Genomic DNA, 19,355 nt, shown 5'->3' with positions numbered 1-19,355 from the left:
CCATCCTCATGGAAAAGCCCCCAAGTTCCTTTCTCCCACTCCTACAGCCAGCCTTTAGGATCCCATTGACCTCCCACTATCTTTAGAGCCTCGGCTGACCAACATCTCCCACTCAGCCTGACTCAACATTTTTGCCTAGGGTTGTGAGATGTGCAACCTGTTGGCAGTTCATCACATTGTACCTTTTGCAGTTGGCAAACCATTAACGTTCACCCTTGCTCCATAAACTTCTCAAAATTCAGGTGAATACCTTATCTCCCCAGCAACACTGTTTAAGGTTGAATTACTGCATGATGCTCAGTAAGTTCTTGGGAAGATATTTTAATAAGTTCCACGGATCATCTTAGGGGCTACATTAACTTTTGAGAGTATCAGAGCATTGAAGCAGAATGAAAGACCAATGATACACAGCTCTTCCTCTTAGATTCCCCTGTTCTGCCATATCCTATAAATGCCTAAATTGTTCTGAGAACATTTGCAAAGGCACAATGTTTGATGATCATTCTGTGATTAGACATGGGTAGTCCTTGCCAGTGGGATGTTCCTGTCCTTTGCATTTGAACCACATGTTCTGCTCTCATTGTGGTAAAGCTCATCGAACAATAAGACACATTTATGGAGAAAATTCTCCAGAGCTCCTGTATCATAACAATTTCTAATATTCTCTTCTAATCCTTATGCACCTAAGTATAGATTTATATGATGACAAATCATTGTGTTTTATTGCACTGTCAAAAATGTGCTTGAAGTCTTTTCATTTACCATAATACTTTGTAATATTCTTTTATTATTATGATTTGCTAACCTGTTCCTGTTTGGGTGGATAATTAGGTAGCTTCCAGTTTTGCTTTTAGACAATGCTACAGAGGACTTCTTTGTGCATATTTTCTTAGAACAAGTTCCTAGTAGAAGACTCATCAGTAAAAGCAAAGGAGAATTCTTTCTTAACATTTTTTGTCACAGACAGGGAAGAGTGCATAAAGCACACAGTTTATTGAACAATTACAAAGCAAACACCTGTCTGAGGACTGTCAAAGTCAAGAGGGGTAATTTCTGGCTCCCCAGAAACCTCCTCTGTGTCCAGGAAGGAACATTTCTTGGCTTTTGCATCATATTTATCATATGGCTTTCCAAAGGGGTTAAAGGGATTTATATTGTCACCTTGCTGGATTAAATGCAATGTTTCACCACAACATCATCAGTTTTGAGTATTTTTTTTAATTAACTATAAGAGATATGTTTATTATTACATATTCATCAACATGCATATTCATCAACATGCATATCCGTTTCCTAGTGCTGCTTATTTGATACACATTACTGCAAAGCCATTATAAATTACCGAGGAGGTATTTGGTTAAAAAAATAAATAATAAATTATACCGTCCAAATGAATCAACTCTTGTTGTGGGACAAAGAATTTAAGAGTATTTACCTGGTAATTCCTATGTTAACTGGAAAATACAGATGTATTGCCATAATTTTCTTTTACATTGATGTAACCTACATAGTTTGCAGAATTGTATAAAGTCTTTCATTATTGTAGCAATTAGTTCAATGGGAAGATTGAGTGGTTATTTTGAATATGTTTGCCAATTTAGTAGGTATAAAGAGGGCATCTCAAGGTTGCTTTAATTGACATTTCTTGTCTTTATGTGAAGACAGAAAACAGATTTTTTTAATGTATATTTGTATTTCCTTTGAATTCTGTCTGCATCTTTCACCCGTTTACTTTTATTACATTTTCAGTACTTGGGAAACATTGAGATGAATTAAGGTCACAAATAAAATTTCACTAATATAGGCATCACTAATTTAGAAATAATAATTAAACCCAAGGCATGTGTTGAAAGCAAACCTATCAACAATCACTATTAACATCCCAGTAATTAATGTGATAGGTCACAAATATGCATTGTGTCTCTCTTTTTTTTTAAAGATTATTTGTTTATTTGACAGAGAGAGAGAGAAAAGAGCGTACAAGCAGGGGAAGCTGCAGGGTGAGGGAGAAGCAGGCTTCCCACTGAGCAGGGAGCCCAACAATGTGGGGCTCGATCCCAGGACCCTGAGATCATGACCTGAGCAGGGAAGGCAGACACTTAACCGACTGAGCCACCCAGGCACCCCTGCATCATCTCTTAAAGTAGGTCTAGTAAGACCCAGAACTGCAGAAGAGAGCTAATCAATAGTACTGGACATAGGGCACCTGGGTGGCTCAGTTGGTTGGGCGACTGCCTTCGGCTCAGGTCATGATCCTGGAGTCCCGGGATCGAGTCCCGCATCGGGCTCCCTGCTCGGCAGGGAGTCTGCTTCTCCCTCTGACCTCCCCTCTCTCATGCTCTCTCTCTCTCTCAAATAAATAAATAAAATCTTTTAAAAAAAATAGTACTGGACATATAGTAGAACTGTATTTTTAATTTAATATTTTCCTAATGCAGATGTATCGCAGGTGATCAGTAGTATTTAAAGGAAAATATGGACAATCAAGGGCCGAGTTTTTCTTCCAAAATTAACTATAATATGTTTGAAATTTAAAATGGGGAATTAATCCAGGAGACAACCAAGTGCAGATACCAAGAACATAGTCATACTAGTGTTTCGTTTTTACTCATGCAGAGTCAGGGAGGAGGTTGTCCAGTGTGCTTTTATATCTCAAGCCTTGGTGGGTTCAGAGAGGAGAGTTTTCATCTCTCAGAGTTTTAGGAGAGCAGACATTCCTGAGTTTGGTAGTTCATCAGATTTAGCCATGTAAGGCAACTCTTGAACTAGTTGATCATTCAAGCTTTAAGGGTGCAAAGCTCGAACTCTATTTGAGACAGGATCAGAAAAACAAACACTCATGAAGGCTGCATGTCAGGAAGAAAAAATGGAGAGGTAGAAGTAATAAACAGAGCATTATTTTCTTCATTTCTCCTCCCTCCCACCCCCCTACAAGACTATGTCTGGAGAACAGGAAATCTCTTATTCTTTCCTGTGCTCATAAAACCGGTGCAAAGTAAACTGAACATGGGGATGCATGGATGTGTGGGTGAATGTGCTTTGGGTTGATCTACAACGACTTCCTCTAATTCAATGTTCTCAAGATTTCTTTCCGTCCAGCATATCAGAATTACCTGGGACTTGTTAGAAATGCAAATGGTTGGGCCCCAACCCAAGGCTAATGACTCAAACTCCCAACTGGAGCCTGGCAGGTGGTGATGATGCCCATGAAGGTTGAGAACCACCATTAGCTAACCTGTTCTGCCACCTACTGGAATATTTGGGAATAACACCTGGCAATGAGTCGAGTACATTAATTCTATTAACTTTTTTGCCCTTACAGCCACTCTGAGTGTGTTCTAAAACTGGAGTTGCCTTCTACTTGTTTCCAGTTATTATAGGGCAGGTTATGTCAAGATATCAGCAGGCAGTCTGTGCGAACTTGTCTTTATTGTTTTAGGAAAGCCTTTAATTTTGTACTGAAATTGCTTTTATCATACACTGAAATAATACACAACTATTAAATAGTGCTAGGAAGAATAATACATGGGGAAATGCAAAAATATACCTGAAAAACCAGGTTAAAATGGCCTACAACATTATTCAAACTAAATGGTTTAAATATGCAGAACAACAAAATGAAATACACCAAAAGGGTAATAGTGGTTCTTTCTTGGGGATGAGATTGTAGGTTAATATTTTCTATATGCTTCTTTTTCTTTTTTTGTATTTTCTAAGTTTTCTACACTGAATATGAATTATTTTTAAGAATAATTTTTAAAAAATATTCTAGTTATTCATTTGAGACAGAGAGATAGAGAGAGAGCATGAGCTGGGGGAGAGGCAGAAGCAGGCTCCTGCTGAGCCAGGAGCCCGATGCGGGGCTCGATCCCAGGACCCTGGGATCATGACCTAAGCCGAAGGCAGACCTTTAACCATCTGAACCACACAGGCGCCCCAAGAATAATTTTTAAAATGTTTTAGGTTATGTAATACAGCTGCAAGCATCATTTAGCTCAAATTCCTTCTCTCCGGAAATATTTACAAAGTCCCCATACCAGACATTGTGCTAGGGCCCAGGGATGCAGCGATGAAATGTGTATGGTCCCTGCTTCCTGGAGCTCACGGTTCTCTGGGGTGTCATACACACAAAACCCGAGAGGTATAATGAAGGAAGCACAAATAAGGGAGAAGCTCTACTTAAGGGTGATAACCACGGTTTCCTGGAAGAAGTAACTCTCCGTATGGAGTTCCCAAGCTAAGAGGATTCTAGATCCAGATACCCAGTAAGTTACCAGCCTTTGTAAGCCAGCTCTAGGATATGCGTGGTTGACTGGATTGTATTACTCCTGGGGGTCTCTGTAGTCAATACAGGAACACATAAGACAGTGCTAGAATTTGAAGACAAAATCATTAAACAACTGAAATTCAACACAAAAAGAGCAGGTTGTTGGTGGTGGAGGCCTAGTTTTTCAGTCTCTCCAAATCTGTCCATAAAAACAACCCCTCAGTAGAAAAACCAAAAACCCAGACAATACTTAAAAGTAGGTCTCGGGGCGCCTGGTGGCTCAGATGGTTAAGCGTCTGCCTTCGGCTCAGGTCATGATCCCAGGGTCCTGGGATCGAGTCCCGCATCGGGCTCCCTGCTCAGCGGGGAGCCTGCTTCTCCCTCTCCCTCTGCCTCTCCCCCTGCTCATGCTCTCTCTCTATCTCTGTGTCTCAAATGAGTAAATAAAATCTTAAAAAAAAAAAAAGTAGGTCTCAAGGTAACACCATGAGCCCCAAAATACAAGCAGGTGGGGCAAACAAAAAAACTGCCATGAGAACAGCATTTGCGCAGGAGGAAAAGGAAGGAACAGGGTAGTATATGACAGACGTGAGAACAGGAGAGCCCAAGATAGGCAACAGGTGATCACTGAAGAGGGGCAGCCCATCTAAAAATGTTGGCTGAAGCTGGGAGAACTTTTGTTCTCTCCCAACAGTGGGTCATGCGAGGGCCGGAGCAGGGCAGCCCTTATAAGCTCATGAGACTGCCTGCTTTCTTCTAGAACAGGACCCCACACTGGGGAAAACACCTGGGACTAAAAGCAGAATTGAGCAGGACAGAGGCAAAAGAGAGACTATTCCTCTTGAGAGTCTTTGTAGGCAATGTAGGAACATGTAAGACACTACAAGAATTTGAAGACCAAGGAAAGAAAGAGATGGCCGAGACCCAAGAAAGGATAAAGACAGAGACAGGAAGTCCCAGAAAACAAGCTGCTTTATTTTTAAACTCCACACACAAGCAACAGAAGAGAGGGCTCTGTGAAGGTTGAAAATCTTTCCTGAATATAGCCTTAATTGAAAAAGCCAGGAAGGATCATTTCACAATCAAACAATAGAAAAGTATTAAGGCCAAATTCCATCCAAAGTTATGAACAGAAAAGGGACCAAGAGGAAGCAAAATAACATCCCTATAGACAATGGAAGCACACCAGGGAGACTTGATTAGAAAGAGACCAAAACCAGAACATATTTAAAAATGAAAATACACTAAGCACATGAAATAAGACATGAGAGAATCGCATAAATCCAAAATGGGATGAAGAATTCAGAAAAGAATGAGAAATTATTTAAGAAATGAAGACTGGGGGGCGCCTGGGTGGCTCAGATGGTTAAGCGTCTGTCTTCGGCTCAGGTTATGATCCCGGGGTCCTGGGATCGAGCCCCACGTCTGGCTCCTGGCTCAGCGGGGAGCCTGCTTCTCCCTCTCCCTGTGCATCTCCCCTGCTCATGCTCTCTCTCTCTCACTGTATCTGTGTCTCAAATGAATAAATAAAATCTTTAAAAAAGAAAAGAAATGAAGACTGGGGGCGCCTGGGTGGCTCAGTCGGTTAAGTGTCTGCCTTTGGCTCAGGTCATGGGATTGAACCCTGGGTTTGGCGCCCTGCTCAGCAGGGAGTCTGCTTCTCCCTCTCCCTCTGACTCTCCCCCCTGCTCACGCGCTCTCTTTCTCTCTCTCAAACAAATAAATGAAAAATCTTAAAAAAAAAAAAAAAAAGAAAGAAATGAAGACTGGACCACAAGCAGCATAAGGACAAAACACAACAGATAACAAATACCTTAGGAGAAATAGAGGGTGATAAAGAAAAAGATGTGTAAGTAAAGAGAAAATGAAGAATCGGAGACAGAAGATTTGAGAGAACGTGATGCATCTTCGAGGCACGCAAAGATCAAACACACAGATTAACAGGGGCCCCTGAAGAAGAACACCAAAGCAAGAGTACAGAACAAATGCTAAAAACTGTAATTCAAGAAAAACATTCCCTTTAAATAAAAAGGTCGAAACTGTATTGAACGTATACTGTGTACCTGAGAATATAGAACCAGAGAGACCACCGAAATAACAGGTGAGGGGAAGTGCATCTTAATAAAAGTATTCCAACTCTGAGCGGGAAAAGAATGATAGAAAAGCACCAGTTGGCAGCCCCGCTGAATACCTAGTCATGAAGCATCAACAGCTGCTAAGATCCCAGTGAGGGAAACAACCAGACACAGGTCTCTTACAGTCTTGCCCAAGGGACCAAACCTGAGTCTGAACCATTCTCTGAACACAGCTGCCGTTGTGCAGAAATACGGAGGACTGAGGCCAGCGTGCAGAGCGGCCCGGGGCAGGTATGCGGTCTGCGGGAAGCTGCTAGTTCAATGATTCTGCAACACATACTTTGTAAGAAAACAAAAAAAGGACGGAAGAGGAATCTATAGATTAAAAGAGACAAAAAGCGGGACTTTAAAAAAGAGGCAAGGCTCTGAATGTGCAAAAGTTTTCGAAGTATCTTAACCAGTGTATTTTACTTTTGGTAAATGGATAAACAAAGGAAGGTAATATCCATACAATGGAATGCTACTCAGCAATAAAAAGGAAAAACCTATCGGCACATACGATAACATGCATGCACTTCAAAATTATCATGCTGAGTGAAATCGGCGGTAACAAGAGAATGCAAGCTCTAAGATTCTAGTGACACAAAATTCTCTATGTAAAACTGACCTTTAGTGACAGAAAGCAGATCAGTGGTGGTCTGGGAATGGAGATGGAGCTAAGGGTGGGTTACCAGGGATAGGAGGAACATTTTGGGAGGGAGGAGATCTTCATTATCTTGATTAAGATGGATACTTATGTCAAAACTCAAAAATCGAATACTTCAAATGTGTGCAGCAAATTGTATGTTAATTACACATCACGAAAGTTGTAAAAAATGATTTCCTGTTCTTGCTTTATATATATATTTTTAAAGATTTTATTTATTTATTTGAGAGAGAGAGAATGAGAGACAGACAGCACGAGAAGGAAGAGGGCAGAGGGAGAAGCAGACCCCCTGCTGAGCAGAGAGCCCGATGCAGGACTCGATCCCGGGACTCCAGGATCATGACCTGAGCCAAAGGCAGTCGCTTAACCAACTGAGCCACCCAGGCGCCCCCTTAAAGGCCTTTCTTTCAGCCTGTCCTCTTTCTGCTCCCTCCATCGGCCTTCCTCCCCTCACCCCCCTCCCCTGGCTGCAGGTACCCCACTCCCTGCTCCCAGGTGCACACACACCAGTTCCAGACAGACTTCTGACTCCCCAGGGGCCTCTTCTTATGTGTTGTTTTACAAGCTCCTCAACTCTGTCCTTCCATTTTCCTAAAGAGAGAGAACTCCGTGTTAGCTGACCATCTTATTACGGACCCCATAACTTAATTTATCTGCTTTAAAACCGTTGATATTCTTTGAAGAGGTAGTCTAGATCTGAACACGTGGTTCCAAACACTGTAAGAGAACACTAAAGACAAAAAACACTGAAGAATGACAGAAAAGTGGAAAGTAGTTTGCTGATTCCAAAGCCAGAAAAATAAAAACTTTCAGACATCTTTTGTCAAATACTTTTGGACTGTATCCATTTGAGTTAGCACTCAGTAAATGTGAGGGACTGGCATTACCCTGTTCTGAGTGAAGCAAAGAATTCTAAATACGTTACAAAGCTACCTTAAGCTAGAAATGTTGTATTTAACAGATCCCACTGGCCTCCAGGCTCTGTGTGAGTATATGAAGATTTTCCCACTTTGGTTGTGTGTACTGACTTTTCCATTTGCCTAGAACACACTTCTCTCAGATCTCCACTGGTAGTCCTCTTTCTCAGTACTTAGGACTATCCTCAGATTTCCCCTTTCTAGAGATTTCCATGACCACTCTACCCTCAAAATCCCCATGTCCAACACCAATTACTTTCAAACTTATTTGCTTTGATTTTCTTCACAGACCTAATCTCCAATGAAATTATATGCCCACTGGTTTACTTAATTATTGTCTGTTTCTCCCATATGAGGCTGGGGGCTTCTCCTATCTTGTTCTACAGGGTGCAGATCCCAACACCTAGGATAATTTAAAACCTGGTGCACAGTACGCCCTCAGTAAATGATTGTTAAGGAAATGAGTAACCCCCTGTGCATTGCTATTTCTATCTATTGCTAGGTAATAATCTACTCTGAAATTTAGTGGCTTAAAACAACAGTGATTTATTATGTCTCACAATCCAGCAGGTGAACTGGGCCTGCTGGGCTCCCCTGGTGGCTGGTCTGGGTTTGCCTCCCCCACATGTCTGGGCCTCCTCTCTCCATGGTCTTTCCACCCAGGGCTTCTGTTCTCCATGGCAGAAGCCTTCCAAAGGGCAAAGGTAGAAGGAACACCACAAATCGCTTCTACCATGTTCTTTTGGTCAAAACAAGTCATGAGGTCACTGGGCTTTGTGATGAGTGGGTGTTGGAGGGTGAAGCCGCCTTGTACGAAACAGAACCCTAGTTTTAAGAGCAGAGAGACATGCATTGGAAAAACAGCTGTGCCCCTGATAGTCTCTGTCACCCCGGGAGATCCACTTACTCTCAGATTCTCAGTTCTCATCTGTAAAATGGGGTTAATGACACCTATCTCATAGGGTTGTTATGAGATTAGAAATAGTGCCTGGTTATGGCGCATAACACGCCCTAACTCAATAAACAGGGTTAATACTACTAGTGTAATACCATGGGTGTATAGGATATAATAGATGTTCAGCAACCATTAGCCAAATTTAAATACCGTAAGACTAGAAGGGCAAGAATCGTATCTTTTTCTTTAAAATTTTTTATTGTTATGTTAATCCCCATACATTACATCATTAGATTTAGATGTAGTGTTCCATGATTCATTGTTTGTGCATAACACCCAGTGCTCCACGCAGAACGTGCCCTCTTTAATACCCATCACCAGGCTAACCCATCCTCCCACCCCCTCCCCTCTAGAACCCTCAGTTTGTTTTTCAGAGTCCATCGTCTCTCGTGGTTCGTCTACCCCTCCGATTTCCCCCGCTTCATTCTTCCCCTCCCGCTACCTTCTTCTTTTTTTTCTTAACATATATTGCATTATTTGTTTCAGAGGTACAGATCTGAGATTCAACAGTCTTGCACAATTCACAGCGCTTACCAGAGCACATACCCTCCCCAGTGTCTATCACCAGTCACCCCATCCCTCCCACCCCACCCCCCACTCCAGCAACCCTCAGTTTGTTTCCTGAGATTAAGAATTCCTCGTATCAGTGAGGTCATATGATACATGTCTTTCTCTGATTGAGTTATTTCGCTCAGCATAATACCCTCCAGTTCCATCCACATCGTTGCAAATGGCAAGATCTAGAAGGATGAGTGAGGTCCTCATATCCTATCTCTATCAACGTGAACGTGTTCGCTGGTTGTGAGCGCCGCTTGTATACCTGTGCGTGCGTACATGTGTGCACACGCATGTAGTTATTTTATGTCTTCTAAGGACTTCCAGACACATTTTGCTTTGTGTATACCCCACCACTGACTAAGCTGCCAGGGGTCAAGTTGTTTTCAGAAGCATTTTTTTGATTGTGGCACAGTGAAAAGAATACAAGCCTTAAAGAAGACCTTGGTTCAAATCCCAGATCTGACCAGCCCTACTTGAGGCAAGTCACTCATCCTCTCTGAGCCTCACTTTCCCCGTTGGGGACATAAGGAAGTTGTTGCCAAGGCCAAATCTGCTCTAGTGTGTTAGGATTCTGTACATCTAATGTACCTCAGATGGTGAGAACCAGCGTAGGCAAGTGGTGCCATTTTGTATTTTATTGTTGTTGTTTTTCTCATTGAAGATCATCATTAGCCAGTCACTTGTTGCCACATCGCCTTCATAATTATCATTTGTACTGACTGTACATTATTCTGTTGAATAACAGAATTTATCTAAACATCTTCTTTATTACGGACTCCTTAAGTAGTTCCAATTTTATGTTACTGTGAAAATTGCTGCAATTAACATCTTTGTCAACATAACTTTTTGCTTCAGTTGGATAATTTCCTCAGGAAACGGGGTAATTTTAACTGCCTCTTATGGAAGACTAGAAGGATGTTGTGGCAACATTTTTTTGCGTTAGCATTTTGTGTGAACCAAAATGAGAAAGATCAGAACTATCCTTCAGTAGGAAGTGCTTAAATAAACTATATGCCAACCAATCAATAAAATACGATGCAACCATTAAAAAGAACAAGGATTATGGAGCACCTAGGTAGCTCAGTCAGTTGAGTGTCCGAACTCATGATCTCAGCTCAGCTCTTGATGTCAGGGTTGTGAGTTCAAGCCCTGTGTTGGGCTCCATGCTGAGCGTGGAGACTACTTTTAAAAAAAGAGAGAACGAGGATTATTCATTATAGCCAAAAAGTAGAAACAAGCCAAATGTCCATCAACTCATGAATAAGCAAAATGTGGTATAATATCCATACAATGGAATGCCATTCAACTGTAAAAAGCAATGAAGTTTTGAGACATGCTACAACATGGATGAACCTTGAAAACAGGCTGAGTGAAAAAAGTCAGACACAGGAGGCCTCACATAATAGATTCCATTTATATGAAATGTCTAGAATAGGCAAATCCATGGAGACAGAAAATTAAGTAGTTATCAGGGGTTGCGAAGGGAATGGGAAATTCTAACTATTGGTTTATACCATTGGTATAATGGGTTTGCTAGCAGGTCTGTATTCTAATTCTAACTATTGATCTATACTATTAGTATAATGGGATTGCTAATAGGTACTAGGTTTCTTTGGGGGATGATGAAATTATTCTAGAATTAGTAGTGATGGGTGCACAACCTTGTGAACATACAAAATCCCCTGAATTGTACATTTTATTTGATTTTTAAAAAGATTTTATTTATTTATTTGAGAGAGAGAGAGCACAAGCAGGGGAAGTGGCAGAGGGAGAGGGAGAAGCAGACTCCCCGTTGAGCAGGGAGCCCGACATGGGGCTTGATCCCAGGACCCTGAGGTCATGACCTGAGCCTAAGTCAGATGCCTGACTGAGCCACCCAGGAGCTCTGAATTGTACGATTTAAAAGAGTAAACTTTATGGTATGTGAGTTATATCTCGATAGAAAAAAGAATGAGGAAGATCTATATTCATTGAAAAAAGCAAAGTGCAGAGCACTATCTAAAACATAGCATTTTGGTGGAAGTCTTGTTTTCTATCTGGGTGTTTGAGATTGTGAGGCTTCCCCAGGAAGTGTCGGTCCTGCCCTACTCTGCTGTAAGCTCAGGCATGAGAGAACCCTCTTTCTCTGGGCTGTAAAGCCCATTGTACCCTGGGGGCTGAGACCATGTATCATGACTTCTATGTAACATGTAATTATTCCCATCGTTTCAGATAACAGAATTGAGAGGTGAGAGAGACGAGTGGCTTGCCAAGGTTATACAGCAGGGAATGTGGCTCCACCAGGAATCAAACCCAAGCCTGTATGACTCCAGAGGAGGTGAATCAGAGGCTTGGGTGCCCGGAAGCTAGTTTATTTGTTCCCCGGGGGGCCGACTGGCCAGGGGCGTGGAGGCTGCTTCGCTACAGAGAACATAGCTTACAAGAATGCTGGTTTATGTATTTACCTGGAGAGGTCCTTTATTTTCCTTTATTTGAGGATTGTAGGAAGGGGATCTCAGAGACTTATATTGCCCCAGGCTAGTCCCTTATTGCTTGATGGGAATATTTCAGTAGTTCCTAACTGGTCCACCATGCTCCTTCACAAAGCTGCCCTTGCTGTTGTTTCTAACTAGAGAACTCTTCCTGCCCACCAGCCACTCAACGAACTCCTACTTACCTGTCAAAACCCAGCTCATATGTCCCTTCGTTGTTTTCTTCCTATCAACAACATTTATAGATGCTATTACTGGCATCTGTAGAATAATACCAATAATATTAATAGTAGTTATCATTTGGAGAGCCCCACCATGCGCTAGGCAATTTTAACCACTGACATGTCTGTTCCTTTCAATTCTCATGGGAATTATGCAATAGAAGTATAATTATTTACATCTCTTTCAGATGAAGAAACAACCTAGAGAGGTTAGGAAATTTGCCCAGAATCACACAACCAGGATGTGAAGAAACAGGTCTTTCTGACTCCAAAGTTCATACTTTCCTCTTACCCCACATCCTATCTCCTATACTAGTCACCTTGAATTGCAATGCTGTTTATTACTGTTTTCACCATTGCCCTGTGAGCCCTAGAAGGCAAGTAGGCAGTCAGTCTGATTTCAGGACTGTGACCCTACCGCCCAGTGTGGGGCCTGCTCCCAAGTGGCTGATCCTAAGAGTCGAATAGGAGTGAATTGTTCCATTTGCTGGGACCCAGCCTGGAAAGTAAACGCAGCATGTTTGTCCTATCCCTGCAGATGGGACAGGCTCGCTATCTCTCCTGGAGAGGTGATAAAGGGGCAGGTCTTGCCTCCTTGAGGAATTGCAGATGTTTCCTGAGGCCATGAGAGCACTTTCTGCTTCTTGCCAGTTTGTGTGAGCTGCTAGGAAAGCCGGCTTCATGGCTCTGCTAGTGTGAATGTCAACAACCAACTCTAGCCAGCACTCTGGAAATCACACTGAAATATTAAGGCCAGTAGGGGCTCGTGGAGGGTCGAGGCGCCATCCCCGGCTGGCTGGATTTTTGCTACAGCCCAAACGAGGCTTCACTGTAGGGACCGCAGGACCTGGTGGGTGGGACCTCCAGCTTTGTAGTTAGCTCCGGCTTTGAACACCATGTCCACCACTTACTTACTAAATCTGTGGCCTTGGAGCAAGTTTCTCAACCTTTCTAAACCTCAATTACTTCATTTTTACCTGGGAGTAATTGCCTCCTTTTAAAAGTTATGGATAAAAAGAGATAATGCACATCAAACCCTTACCACCAAGCCCAGTACGGTGCTTGCGTCCAGTGACAGGGGTGCTAATGATGGTAAGAACAATGAAAATAATTGTTATTATTGAACAATAACAATAAGAATAATTGTCATTCTTGAAAACCCATACGAGATATTTGTTGTTTGCAGCCAAGAATCCTGTCTGATATAGTTAATGTTATTAGTTGGGGAGCAGAGGAGTTCTCTAGAAGGACAGGCCAGTGGGTCCGGATGGGTGGTTTCCCCTGGTCCAGGACAAGAGCTGAGTGAGACAGTAATCTCCCACCCTTTAGGGTGAGCATGTGCGGTTCTGCCTGGATCCCAGCTCCTGGAGTAACCTGAGAAGGGAGTCGCCTAGTCAAGACTCAGATCCCCATTCTCCTGAACCCCAGGCAGCAAACAATCATTCTTCTGTCCTGACCACCTAATGGGGCATTGAGCAATTAGCAGTTATTAAAATCCTGGACTATATTTTGGAGAAAATGAATAATAATTTTATATTGAACCACATTGAAAAGTTAGGAAGCATTTTCCCACGGATTATTTTATTTACATATCTAAGCACCCAAATACCCACAAAACAGAGATGTGCTTTATTTAAATTGGATTTAAAATTTTCCTTGAGCTCTTTCAGTTTTCAGGTATAGGGCTCTAGGGAAGAAATTGATAGACCTGTGCAGTTTGGATTTCTCGTATTTTCACCAGACATTCTTTCGTACGCGTTTTTCCATGTCTTGACAAGATTTATATTTGTCATTTGTAAGGCTTGTCATAATGTTCGTTCAAGTGGATGGGTCAGTTTGTCCTTCCACCTGTCATTTGGCACTGTAGTTCCAGCTTTCTGCTGTTATATATAATACTATCAACCTTTATGAAAACAAGCTTTTAAAACAGTCTTTGGAAGTATTTCCTTACGACACATTCCTAGAAGCAGACTGAAGGACCAAAGGGTGGGAATGGGTTTTCTTGGCCTTCTTGCTTAAGGTTAGATCATGCCTGAGGAAAGATAAAACCAAATTGCAGAGATTGCCCATGTGTTCTCTCCTGGTCTGAAATGGGAAAGAAATACAGCCACAGTGCCAACAAGACGACAAGACAATTTGCTGAGCCAGACAGAACTTTCTGGAAGGGGCTAGACTTTTCCATGAGAACATCCTCGACTGATATCCAGTCCTCTGACTGTCCACTTATCTGGGGCCACCCCACCCTTCCACAAGAATTGTGCACCAGCCGTTGGTGTGGAGCTGGGTGCTCTGCAAATCTGCGAATTCCAAAGAGTCGGATGCCTATAGTGGGTGGAATAAATGTTTTACCTGAACAAGGCACAACGTAGCCTGGTGGAGTGAGTGCTGGCCCGACCGTGGAGCCAGAAGACCCGGCTGCAGGCAGGGCCCTGCCATCCACCTGCCGACTCCACACGCCCTCCCTCCCATGCCCACCTGGAGGACAGATTGCCAAAATTACCCACGCTTTGATGTATTCCTTTCACTCAGGACTTTGACTTCTGCTAAAATACAAGACTCCCCAGGAGAGGGCGGGCGTAGTGCCCTTTATACCCCAGGGTGAACCATTTTGTCATCGCTGACCCCGAGAAGAGGTCGGACTAGAGAAGAAGGTGAAGGGTCCCCGACAAGACTCTGAAAGCCAGGGTAGGAGCCCCATGAAGGAGGTGAAGCTCAGAGTCTAGCCTTTCAGAGAAACTTTTAGAACAGGGTCCTCTGTTTGCCTCTGACCTGTGGCTGTCCCAGGAGCGCAGAGTTCCCTGGGGGAGCAGCAGAGAGCCCTCCTGAGGTCATTGCCTAGGCAGAAACCCGGGGTGGAGGTCTGCTGTTGAACTGGAGAGCTCAGTCAGAGCAGGTGCCAGGCAGGTGCCCCAGTGACCCTAGCCCAGCCACGTGCGTGTGAGCACCCGGCCCCCCTCCTTCACGGGGCTCCTTCCCTGGCTTTCAGAGTCTTGTCAGGGACCCTCACAGATACCATCAGGGCGCTGCTGTGATTTCTGCTTTGCTGTGGTTCTGCTCCTTGGGGACTGGGCTCATGCCGTGGTTTATTCTTTGGCCAAGCACGGCACGGTAGGTTGTGGTGCAGACCACAGGCTCCTCTCAGATTTTATCTCCTTCCCTCTTCCCCTCAATCACTATGCCCTCCCCATGCCGGCTCTTCTCTTCCTCCAGCAGTCAGCTTGTTCCTGTCCCAGAGACAGATGTGCATGCGCTGTTCTTCCTCCTTGCCCTCCTTCGGGCCTCACCTCTTTTCCAAGAGGTCATGCTGCCCCCGAGTCACTGTTTATCCTGTCCCTAGCGTGTTTTCTTCTTAGCAGTGCCATTTCCTGAAATCATCCAATTTCCTCTGACTCCCTAACCGGAAAGGAAGCTCCAAGAGGGCAGCCTCAGAGCCCCTTGTGCTCTCTGCTTGGAGCAGAGAACCATATGGACATGTGTAAGGGAATCCAACCAAGAATCCCCAGCCGAGCTGCCCTTGCTCTTCCTTCATTCGGTTTTATCATTTTTCTCTTGGTGGGGGAGAGAGCTTGGCTGGCCTGTGTGCATATCGGGGCTCCTGCCTGACTTGGTGCCATCTGGGTCGCCTCCTACCCAGGTCTGCAGGAGGAGCAGATAGGACCCAGTGGACGGCAGCTCACAGAGGCCGACTCTAGTTCCATATGAAGAAGGCTCTGGAACAGCGCTGATGGGAGACAGAAGGGTCATTCCGCTGCTTATCTGGGCTAGCTCCACCCCTTCTGGCCTGCTCCCCACCCTCGGCCTCCTTGGGGCCTGCCTACCAACCGGCAACCTGGGGGAGCTCACTGGCTCTTGGAACTTTTTCCCAGCACAGGCACTGGGCACCCTGCCTTGCTAAGGAGACTGGACCAGATGCTCCCTGTGGGCCATTTATTCTCCAATTCCAGGGGCTTGTGGAGAGTTGTTTATCTCTAAGCCATGGCCTGGGGACTGCAGGGCCTTCAGGCAGGAGAGGGTGACAGCCTGGGCGAAGATGCTAATGGTGTGCTGAGGTTAAAGCTCAGTGGCCCACAGCACCAGCACCCTGCTCAGTGACCACATCCGCCCCACCTGCTGCTTGCTGTGCACTCAAAGCTGATCATCTGAATCAGGAATGCAGCATCTAGAAGAAAAATGAGTTCCAGGCCTGGTTCTGCTGCCAAGTTACGGTGTGAGCTCGACCACGTCCTTTTCTTCTCTGAGATTGGTGTTTCTTTCTGGAAAAAAACGAGAATGTTTGGATTCGACCTAGATGCTTTTAAGGCTCTCTCTCCCAACCCTAACATTCTAAGACTCTGCCACTGAGCCTCAGATGTGAAAAACAGGCTCACCCAGGTTCACAACTCTTCAGCAAGTCACCTTTTTTAGTTGACAGCCTGGCAAGCAGCCAAGACCCCTGACCTCCGTCAGCAGCTGCTCAAGCCTTTGCGGAGTGTCTGTGTTTATTCACAGCTCTGGCTGGGCAGATGACATCTGTATGTGATCTGTCAGTGGGCAGAGCCCAAGGTGTCCATCAGGAGAGAGCTGAACTGAAGCTAATCCAGAGTCACCCTGGAGGCGGCCCACCAGTGCCACTGAGGGGTCTGCTCCTCCAGAGGGCAGGACGGGGACTTCGTGTTCTGTCTTTGGCAGTGTCTATCGTGGCTTTTATGCCGTGACTACGCTGGGTGTGGCAGCCCTGGGCAGGCCTCCCTGTGATCCTGAACCAGGAGTGGGAAAGGAGTGTTCTGAAAAGGAGCACTTTTATGATGCCCTCTGCTAATTTCACGATGTTCTATAGTTTCACTCAGCTTTCCAGAACCGCATCTGAATTAATCTTAAGTACAACCACCTAGAAAGAACAGGGAAGCCTGACTCTCAGTTCCTGGGACCATTCTCTGTCCTGAGCCAGTTCTTTCTTTTACCCCATGGGGTTCCTATAGGAATGAGAGGCTCAGAAAGTCCAGTATCTGAGTAAGCATTTCCCTAGAATCTTCTCGGAGCTAACTCTAGGTTGGGAACTGGGGATTAAAAATGAATCATTAATTTTTTAATGTTCTATGCAATATACTTATCTACACAAACACAGGGCATAGATTCTCAGAGGAGTAGACTTTTCAGGAGGCATAAATCTCTCAGATCACCACCAAAGGGACTGAGACACTGGCTTAGGGGAATGTGTTTTTCATGCTTAAAAAATAAATACTAAAATTTTAAAAATGAATCACACACAGTCCCTGCTCCTAAGGAATTTCGATAAACCCTTTTGCCCCTCTGAGCCCACTTCTGCAAAATGGGATTAACAATCCCTGTCTGAGGTTGCTAGATTTAGTAAATGAAAGGCTACCTAGTTAAATTTGAATTTCAGATAATGAATACTATTTTAGCATAAGTATGTCCCGTGTAATATCTGGGACATACTTACCCTACAATATTATTCATTGTTTATCTGAAATTCAAATGTAACTGGCATCTCATATTTTATTGGGCAACCTACCCTGCACACACTAGTTCAGGAACTGTTTGAGGGAAAAAAGGAATAATATGTGAATTAATAATGTATGAAAGTGTTTAACAGTTTACAAAGTTCTGCGTCAGCAAGAAGGGTTGGGATTGCATTACTTGGATGGAAAAGGGTCTCTTGCAGGCCTAGGAGTCTTTTCTCACTGTGGAGATCCCAACGCATGAGGAGAAAGACCCAATGCTGCATCCCAAATGAACACTTTTATTCCAGGGCAGTGGATCCCAAACTGAGGGCACAGGATGGAGCACACATGAGGAAGGCTTGAGGGTGGTGCTTCACAGAAAACTCAAAACAGGACCCCGCGGGATGTAATCCGCCCCGGCAATTTCTGGCTGTATCCTCAGAAGTGGGGTCTGAGATACTGTCTGGCCTGCTCACACTCCCCCTGAAGGTTTCTTTTTTTTTTTTATTATTATGTTATGTTAATCACCATACATTACATCATTAGTTTTTGATGTACTGTTCCATGATTCATTGTTTGTGCATAACACCCAGTGCTCCATGCAGAACGCGCCCTCTTTAATACCCATCACCAGGCTAACCCATCCCCCCGCCCCCCTCCCCTCTAGAACCCTCAGTTTGTTTTTCAGAGTCCATCATCTCTCATGTTTCGTCTCCCCCTCCTATTTCCCCCCATTCATTCTTCCCCTCCTGCTATCTTCTTCTTCTTCTTCTTCTTTTTTTTTAACATATAATGTATTATTTGTTTCAGAGGTACAGATCTGTGAAGGTTTCAAAGGGACAGGAATGGGCAGGACTTAGGGGCCCTGGAAACCAGTGTCCTGGCAGGGGCAGGAGGAGTGAGCGTGTTTGACTTGGACATCTGTGGACCTAGGATACATAAGCCATATGAGTCCCGGGCTTTCTGGAAGGTGCCCCTCCCATCCAAGGTGGCATTCTGCTTTGGTAAAGGGCCCCACACAGACGTTCCTTTTGTTATCCGAATGAGAAGCAGAGTACCAATAGCAGAGCGATTGTTCAAAATGCAAAGTCTGGAAAAGCCCTTAGAACCCCCACTCCTCCCTCCTTCCATCTTCTGGATGGGGGAACCAGGCTGGAAAGGTGACTCATCCAAAGCCGTGTAGTAAGTTAGGGGCAGGACTAGGCCTGGAGCCAACACCTGCCACTCCCCAACTCACGGTCAGAGTCACTTCAGCCCATCCCCTCGGGTTCCTTCTGTTTGGGTGGAACCTTGGAGCAGCCGTGGTCCTCGGATACTCCGGAAACCTTGGCTTCCCACTGAGGTGAGGCCAGTTCTTTAATAATAGTGATGGCGGGGCGCCTGGGTGGCTCAGTCGTTGAGCGTCTGCCTTCGGCTCCAGTCGTGGTCCCGGGGTCCTGGGATCGAGCCCCACATTGGGCTCCCTGCTTGGCGGGGGGCCTGCTTCTCCCTCTCCCACTCCCCCTGCTTGTGTTCCCTCTTTGGCTGTCTCTCTCTCTCTCTCTGTCAAATAAATGGATAGAATTAAAAAAAAAAAATAGTGATGGCACTCTGCGTGGGGACAGTGCTTTCTAGTTTGCAAAATACTTTCGCGTCATTTATGTCCTCTGCCCTCGACTTCTACCTTCCTCCACCCTCTGTTTTCTGTGCTGGCCTCCCAGAGAGGCGGTTTGTGTGGTGTTGAGGGCAAGGCCTCCGGAGCCCA

This window comes from Neomonachus schauinslandi, chromosome 13 (assembly GCF_002201575.2).
Source record: "Neomonachus schauinslandi chromosome 13, ASM220157v2, whole genome shotgun sequence".
In the NCBI taxonomy this organism is placed as follows: Eukaryota; Metazoa; Chordata; class Mammalia; order Carnivora; family Phocidae; genus Neomonachus; species Neomonachus schauinslandi.
The sequence above is the reverse complement of the archived record's forward strand: the minus strand, read 5'-3'. Positions refer to the sequence as shown.